This window comes from Cebus imitator, unplaced genomic scaffold (genome assembly GCF_001604975.1).
Source record: "Cebus imitator isolate Cc_AM_T3 unplaced genomic scaffold, Cebus_imitator-1.0 Scaffold23, whole genome shotgun sequence".
Classification (NCBI taxonomy): Eukaryota; Metazoa; Chordata; class Mammalia; order Primates; family Cebidae; genus Cebus; species Cebus imitator.
The window spans coordinates 11,137,308-11,146,266 of NW_016107338.1; positions in this window are offsets into that span (position 1 = coordinate 11,137,308).

The window sequence follows — 8,959 nt, forward strand, 5'->3', positions numbered from 1 at the left end:
GGGGTCTGGAATGAGGCTCAGGGACGTGCCTTGTTAACAGATGCCCCCAGAGGGTTTTGGGCCGTCCTCAGTCCTGGGCCACACTTTGACCAACAGGAACTTGGCCATCTCTGGGGTCTCTTAAGTTTCCCTGTAAAAACCAGGTTCATTGGGCCAAGGAGAGGAAAACAGCCATTTTCCTGGCACCCGCTGCTGGTCAGCGTGGGATGGGTTAGCAGGAGAACAGGCTGGCAGTCTTCCACTGGCCAGGTAGGAGTGACCAAGCAGGACACTAGCAGGGAACCAGAAAACCAGCCCTGGCAGTCAAGATTTAGAGACTAAACTGGAGGCGCAGAGCCTGCTGCTGAGGACAAGCTGCACTATCTGTTTAGGTCTCTAAGGCCCCACTCACCTCCATCTCCCATTCCTTGGCCTGGCCTGTTTACCTTAAATTCCAACCAAGTCAACCCTCATTCGAACATATTGGTAACCAGGGAGCAGAGTTCAGGACCTGAACCCTAAAAGAACTTTGTGTTTCCTCAAATTCCAGAAGATGGACAAGTTGAAGAGACTTCACAGGAGTCCAAGAGGCTGGCCAGGGAGCCCAGGGTTCAGTTCCTCTGTAGGAAGGCACACGCTCTCCAAGTTATGGCTCTAGGTCTCAGTCCGTCTCACTGGTTATGAGTCTTCCAAAGCCCCATCTTTCAAGGGTTCTGTCCTCACCTCCTCAGCCACAATCACCTGCTTTTTCCTCTACAACCTTGTTGGCCAGTCATTTTAATGTCCATCTTCTGCACTAGATGGAAGGAGGGGCTGTTCCATCTTTGTTCTCCAGAGGGCCTGGCACACAGCAGGTGTTCCTCAAATTGAAAATAGCATTGAATGAGGCAAGGGTTCCAGTTCAAAAGGTGTTTAGCATTTGGAGGCAGAAGTGCTGAGGTGGGGACATGTGCAGCCCATATTAAAAGGACCTTATCTCAGAGTTTGTTTCACTATTTATAGAAACAATGACTGGGAAAAAATGCAATCTTCAGGACTAAAACACCTGTGCTTGGGTTTCTCTGATAGGCTCTGAGCAACCTCTTATGCATACAGTAGATAAAAATTTAAAAACATACAAATGTGGCCTACTATTCAGGGGGATGCCCAGCCCTGATAACTGGCTTCCAGGAGAGGGAACATCATGGTGAAATGTTTAATTTTTAAAAGGAAGTCAAGGATTTGCGTGTGAGAATAACTAATGGCCCTGAGGCATTTATGACAAAAATATGGGAGCACCATGGCAGAAGAAAACTAGGAGCTCAATGACTGAGACAAAGACCCAGCAGCCACGCTCGGGTGGCCATTGTGCCCCATGGTGCCCTGTGATGGCTCATCTCAGCTACTAAACTGCAGCAAAGGGAGGAGGGAAAACTGATTTACTCATGGAGCCTCAATTCCGTCATCTATAAAACGTGTGCAGCAGTCATTCCCAGCCACTGGTTTGTTGTGAGGATTAAATAAGATCACAGCAGGGCTGGTAGGTGCTTTTCCTGAGAACAGAGTAAACAGTACCTTGACCTGATTAATTATATGTAACTATCTACAGGCTGTTTTAGAAGACAGAGGCACTATTCAGTTACTCACAGTAACAGGCATGAGCCCCACTCCCCCCATTTTCATTATTTTCTGGTTTTATGAAATGTTCACCTTACTTTGCTTGCATAAGGAAAACCATTTCCTCAAGACCTCAGAAAAAACTCGTATTCAAAAATGATTATAAGTGGGGCATGGTGGTATGCACCTGTAGTCCCAGCTACTTGGAGGCTGAGGTGGGAGGATCAGCCGAGTCCAGGAGTTGAGGCCACAGTGTGCTATGATCATACCTGTGAATGGTGACCACACTCCAGCCTGGGCATCATAGCAAGACCCCATCTCTATTTTTCAGAATAAACAAATTCATTTAAAAATGATTATAGCAAAACAATATTTTAAAACAATATACAATGGCATTTGGGTTGACTGTATGCATTCTCTTTTTCTCTCAGGTTAGGAGGTTATGCAGACTACATGAAAATTAAATTAAGTTTAATTAAATTACAGTTTGTTTTGTAAAATAAGTTAGTGTGTAAGGCAATTAATGTATAAAATAAGTTAGTTTGTGGTGATTAAAAGCATTAGCCCTGGTTAAGTTCCTTATAAAATCTCTTATTGTGACAGCCTGGAAAGTGAGTTAATGAGAATTCTGATGCTCTATCAAATCAGTTGGTCAAGAAACTTGGTCAGGAGAGCAGAAACATAGGCCCTGCCTGAGCACCGAGCCACCATGACCCAGGCCAACCTGAGGATGAAGGCCTCCACTCTGCCTTGAATCATGCTGACAATCAGGACATTCTGGAGAAACAAGCGACATGGATTTTAGTGACGTACAGTAAGGGGCCCCTGAGGCTCACACCAAGACCTGCATCTTTGCAGCTGCAGCTGCTGCCCTCAAGAGGTGTGTCAAGGTGGAAGGCAGACCCCCACACACACAGAGATGCTGCCTGATATTCACGAAAACCACCCCTGACTCCCAATACCTGTGGCATTCTCCCTATCATATCTGAAATATCTCCCTCCAGGGAACAATTATCCAACTATCTTACAATTTTCAGTCAGAAATTCTACAAGCAAGGAAACCACATGACCCAAAAATTATATTCCTGGATATTTATCCAAGAGAAGTGAAAACATATGTCCATATGAAGTTGTACACAAATGTTCCTAGCAGCTCTATTCATAATAGATTGTGAATCTGCTTTAAAGACTGAGGCCAAGTTTACTTCAAAACCAGAATTTAGTTTCTCCTCAAACTGTCTGCAGAGTTCCATCTTGGCATGGAGAGGGACTCTTTTGATTAGAGAGGACAAACACGTCTAAGGCAGCTTTGGACCAGCTGTCATGCTCACAGATGTCTGGGAACCCCAGAGCACTGCCTGGCCCTGAGTTGCTACAGAGATGGGCATGCTGTCCAGGAGTAGCAAGAACCTCACCAGAAGGCCCAACTTATCTTGGGTTCTCTCCTTTAAACATTTTCTGGCCTTACTATCAAACTTCAAGCATTCATGGTCTGAATCACCAGAGCCAGCTTGCAGAGTGCAAAAAGCCCCACTCAGCAGCACCCGGTGCGTTACCGCAAAGCATCGAGATGGCACAGCTCTCCCCATTTGCTGATGGGGAAATCCATCCCCACAGAGGTGAAGTGACTTTCCCAAAGCCTCAGGGCTGGTGGATCTTGAGCTAAGATTGAACCCACATGGTCTGGCTCCTACAGTAACTGAGGATGCGCTTGAAGATGGAATGAACTGCTGAGAATGATCTCAGAGCTGGAGCAAAGGGGAGCCGAGGGTCTCGTCCTGAGAGGACGTGCACTGTAGACAGCGCTGTCAGCCGGGGCAGGCTGCACTTCCTGTCGTGCCCTGTCAGGAGCAGGCTCACCTCACAACCACCTCAAGCCCATACCCATCAGCTGGGCTTGACACCCTCCCAGGATCCACCTAGACCAAGAGATGGGATTTTAAAAGACTTGAGTTCTAACCTTGGCCCTTTCCAAGAATTTGCTGAGTGATTCCTCACAACACTCTCTGCAGTAAGTGCTGTTAGCTCCCCCATCTGCAGTAAGCGTCATTAGCGCCCCCATTTAACCGGAGGAAACAGGTAGGAGTGAAGCGCTGCCCCCGCATCTGCCAGCCAGCTAGTAGCAAAGTCAGATCTAACACCCACGTCTTTTTCTGACCCCACATCTGTGCTCTTATCTCTGAGTTCTCTGAGGATAGAGAACTTAGCCGTGAGAAAAACGTTGGTGCAAGAAATGAAGGTCTTAGCTCTTTGCAGTGGAATAGCCGTTCCGGGGTTCAGCGGCAAAGTAGAGATGCGGTAGCTGAGGCTGCTGGAGGCAACCGCTCAGGCCAGTCCGCAAGGAAAAGTGAGAGCGAAGCCAGTTAAACTAAGGCCTTAATCACAGGCTTCGTTCAGAGCCTAGCAGCAAAAGCTTGCTGCAGCCCCACCCGCGCTGCACGCTGAGGAGTTCCCAGAGGCCTGACTCAGCCCTCTGCACCCAGGCAGCGCCCCGCACCCCAACAGCCACCTTCCGGAGATGGAACCACGGGGACTTCCGAATTAGATGCACTTTGGAATCTGAGATGCTGGGTGAGAAGCTCATTCCAAATCTAGACGTTCACTGCTATCAGGAAGGCCTTCTCAAAGCTTTCAGTGAACAAAGAAACAGACATCTCTGCCCCTTGGGCCGCTACCAACCCAGGCCCAGCTCTCCCTCCCAGGCCTTCCCGCCGCGCCCAGCCCTCCCTCCAGGCCCGCAGCTGCGGAAGCCCGGCTGCCTCCCAGGCCGCACCCGTCCACTCCTGGCTGCCACGCCCAAGGCAGCCTGTGCCTTCTCTAGGGCGAGAGCGCAGCGGGCCACCGGAGAAGTGGAAAGATACAAAAGGCTGAGGGGCTGGGACGGCGAACGGGCAACCCACACCGGAGAGGGCTGGCAGCGGTGCCCGGGGTCGCTGAGCCCCACCTCTCGGCCCGCCCAGCCCGGCCACCCTTTCCGCGGGGGATGCTGGCCTCTGCTGGCCGCGCGCGAGATCGCAGCGTGGCTGTCGCCTCAGAGAGTGGAGAGGCCGGGACCGGGAAGTGGTGCCCCGGGAGGGGGCTGAACTCTCAGGGCAGCAGCAGCCCCGGGCCCCCGCGTGGAGGCGGTTGGGCTGGAGGGGAGCTGGGAGAACGCGAGGACGAGAGGTTCTGGGCGCGAGTCCTGGTCCTGTCCCCCCACTACCCTGGTAATAGCGCTAGCTGCCTCTGCACCTCCCGGCTCACACATGCTAGCAACCAACGCCTCTTATCATAGTTTCTAGAGGCCAGGCGTGGTGGCTCACATCTGTAATCCCAGCACTTTGGGAGGCCGAGGCGGGCGGATCACAAGGTCAGGAGTTCGAGACCAGCCTGACCAACATGGTGAAACTCCCCCGCCCCCCGCCCCGTCTCTACTAAAAATACAAAAATTAGCAGGGTGTGGTGGTTTGCACCTGTAATACTAGCTACTCAGGAGGCTGAGGCAGGAGAATCACTTGAACCCAGGAGGCAGAGGTTGCAGTGAGCCAAGATGGCACCACTGCACTCCAGCCTGGGCGACAGAGCGAGACTCTGTCTCAAAAAAAAAAAAAAAAAGTTTCTAGAAAGATGATGAGTCAGAAGAAAGAGGTGAGAGGTCCCTAGCACGATTGGCTCTGGTATCCCTCCAGGGCCTACCTGTGGCTCTCAGCCTGAAGTGTTCCTCAAGACCACCCAGCCCCGAACTATGAGCTGATGGGGCCGCATGCATTTGACAGGTTACTGACTGTGGTGGGCTGAATGATGGCCCCCAAAGACAGCCAGGTCCTAACCCCTGGAACCTGTGAATTGTTACCCTACATGGCAAAACAGACTTTGCAGTATGACTAAATAAAGGCCCTTGAGATGGGGAGATTATCCTGGATTATTCAGATGGGTCTTAAATGTAATCACTTAAGGGTCCTTCTAAAAGGGAAGCAGAGGAAGATTTTACTACAGAAGACAAACAAAGCCATATTACAAAGGAAGCAGAGAGAGATTTAGAGATGCTATGCTGCTGGCTTTGAAGATGGGTTAGAGGCCAAGAGCCAAAGAATGCAAAGACGGTAGCTCTGGAAGCTGGAAACGGCAACGAAATTTAGAGCCCCTGCAGGCTCTGCTGCCCCCTGATTTTGGCCCAGTAAAACTGATTTAGACTTCTGATCTGCAGAACTGAAAGAGAATAAATGTGTATTGCCTTCAGCCGCCAAGTTTGTGGCAATTTGTTACGGCAGTCACAGGACACTAATATACGACCTTCTACTCCCTGATGCTTGTGCTCAGCACTTGAGATCAAACAGTGAACAGGACAAACCTCTCCTCCTCCCAGGGAAGTTGACCATCTCTCTGTCCCTGGATTTTAAAAAGTAACAGCCAAGTAGACATTTTATCAAAGATATATGAATGATCAATAAGCACACGAAAAGAAGATGCACAAAATCATTAGCACTAGGGCAATGCAAATTAAAACCACAATGAGATACCACTTCATATTCACTAGGATGGCTATAAAAAAAGACAATAACAAATGTCAAAAGTGTGGAAGAACTATAATTTTCATATATTGCTAATGAGATTGTAACATGATACAACCAGTTTGGAAAATAGTTTGGTAGTTTTTTGTTTGCTTGGGTTTTTGAGATGGAGTCTTAATCTGTTGCCCAGGCTGGAGTCCAGTGGTACAATTTTGGCTCATTGCGACCTCCACCTTTCAGGTTCAAGCAATTCTCCTGCCTCAGCCTCTTGAGTAGCTGGAATTACAGGAACCTACCACCATACCCAGCTAATTTTTGTATTTGTAGTAGAGATGAGGTTTCGCAATATTGGCCAGCCTAGTCTTGAACTCCTGACCTCTGGTGATCTGCCCGCCTTGGCCTCCCAAAGTGCTGGGATTACAGGCATGAGCCACTGTTCCCAGCCAATTTTTTAATCCACCCAAAATAAGCACATACTCCAAATACATATATGTATAAGAACAGAAGCTATGAATGTATATAGCTGCATTATTCATAATAGCCCAAAACTAGAAATAAATGTTCACCATCAGTGAATGAAAATGTGGTATTTGCAGTGGAATATTCAGCAATATGAAGGAACAGATTACTATTATGCTGCAACATGGAGGAGTCTCAAGAACATTACCCTAAGAAGCAGGACAGAGAAGACCACATATTGTATTGTTCGTATGAAATGGCAAGAGGCAAATCCATAGAGACAGAAAGATCAGTAATTGCCTGGAACAGGGATGGGATGGGAATGGGGAATGGCTACAAGTAGGACTATTTGGAACAATAGTGTTTTAAGGTTGGATTGTGATGGTGGCACAACTCAAAATGAATTTTATGGTATACAAATTCTACTTCAATAAAGCTGGGTTTTTGTTTTATTGAAGTCAAATCTAGCATATGGGATAATAAAGGCTCAAACCTCACAGGAGTATTTGCATTTTAACAGAGGGCCCTTAAACATTTCAAAACCTACAGTATGATGGAAGTCCTGGTGACAGCCCACACCTGGGGACTGTGGCCCAGCACATCTCTGGAACATCCTGGTTGGCAGCTCTACCACTCAGTTCCCCAGCTATGCTGTGCCACCTTTTACATTCTAAGGAGCCATGGGAACAGGGCCGCACAATGCTCACCTCATACCTTTGCCGGGGCCCAATGTGGAAGCCAGTATATGCTCCATGCAGCCACGATTCACACAACAGTACCCTGTGCCCAATGCCTCCGCTTTCCATGAGGCAGGCATGGAATCTGCTCCATACCACCCCCAGAGCTGGGTTTGTGGAGACACTGCAATCCCCTCCTCCTCTCAGTAGGGCCCTGCACCTCATCCCACCCGGCTCTCCTTAGCTCCATGCTGCCAACTAGGCTGCTCTCCAGGGAGGTTAAGATGTGGGAGCTGGGCCAGGAGGCTGCCGCAGCAAGGTCAGAACTGCCAATTGCATTAGCCCTGCATCTCTCAAGACCCTAAGGCCAGCTTGGAGACACCCCTCATCCTGAAGCTTTCCTTCAAGTAAAAGAGTTTCTTCTGCACAACAGGCCCATGCCTGGCACTGCAGAGAGTGTGGCCCTGCTTCCAGAAACTCAGGACCCGCACTGCCTAACTTGAAGATTTTCTTCTTGATCTACTTTACCAATCTCTCCCACTATCACCTCCATGAGACACAAGCACATGCAAGTATCTGTTCTCTTATGGCGTGTGAATTCCCCCACCCTTTAGCTCGGTCTAATAAAAGCAAGCAAACCATGGGTGGGAACCATATTTAAGACCTCTAGCATCTTCTCTTCCAATGATCTCCCTTACAAAGTGCCAAGTGTAGGCATAAAACAGAGGAATGGGAATAGCCCCACTTTTAAAAGTGAAGGAGTCAAACATTGCTGGTAGATTTTAATAAGATCTACAGAGGTTTTTGTTTGTTTAGTTTTGTTTATAAATACACATAAAAGGGTTTCTTTTATTTAGGGTCAAGCTGTCAGGCTCCAATAGAAGCCTGGCATAGACAGTGGCCAAAACAAGAACAGAAGACAGAATCTTATAATCCAATAAAACACAAGTGAGGGTGAAGGAAAAAGAAGAAGAATGTCTCACCCCACACCCAGCCTAAAAGGAGAGAAAAGTGCTGAGGTCAAGTAAGTTTTCTAAAGCATGTTAACAGTACCGTGTCTGTCCATCATTAAACTCATTTATTAACTTTCCAAGTTGGTGCTGTGTGCTTCCTGCTCCCCAGTCACCTTCTGTGGACCACACTCATCACTAGAATATCTGAGTCACCAGAGGTCTACCTCAGCCCATGGTTGGGACTACAGGCTGGATCTTGATGCAGAACACACAGCATAGAGGACTTCTCCCAGGGAGAGAGTCAGGAGCCCAGCACAATTTGCATCACAGAGAACAAGGATGATGCACAGGATGGGACTCAAATTGCCTCCTTCCAAGTTTGCAGAGCATCTGTGTGACTTGATGGCATGGTGAATTTCTCACCTCCAACAGGTGGTCCTCTCTCCCACCCTGCTTTATAGACAGGCATCAGGGAGGCAGCAGCCCTCAGACCCTCTCTGATTGTTCCCTTCACACCTGTGGTTCCCATCTCTGACAAACCTTCTTGCCCTGAGGACCATCTGGAATCTTAGCATGCAGCTTAGGTTGGCAGGGGGTGAAGGAAGGGAGCTTACAGAAGCTCCTCAGATTGGCCAGGAGCACTTGCTCATGTCTGTAATCCCAGCACTTTGGGAGGCCCAGGCAGGCAGATCACCTGATGCCAGGAGCTCGAGACCAGCCTGGCCAACACGCTGAAACCCCATCCCTACTAAAAATACAAAAAATTAGCCAGGTGTGGTGGCACATGCCTGTAGTCCCAGCTACT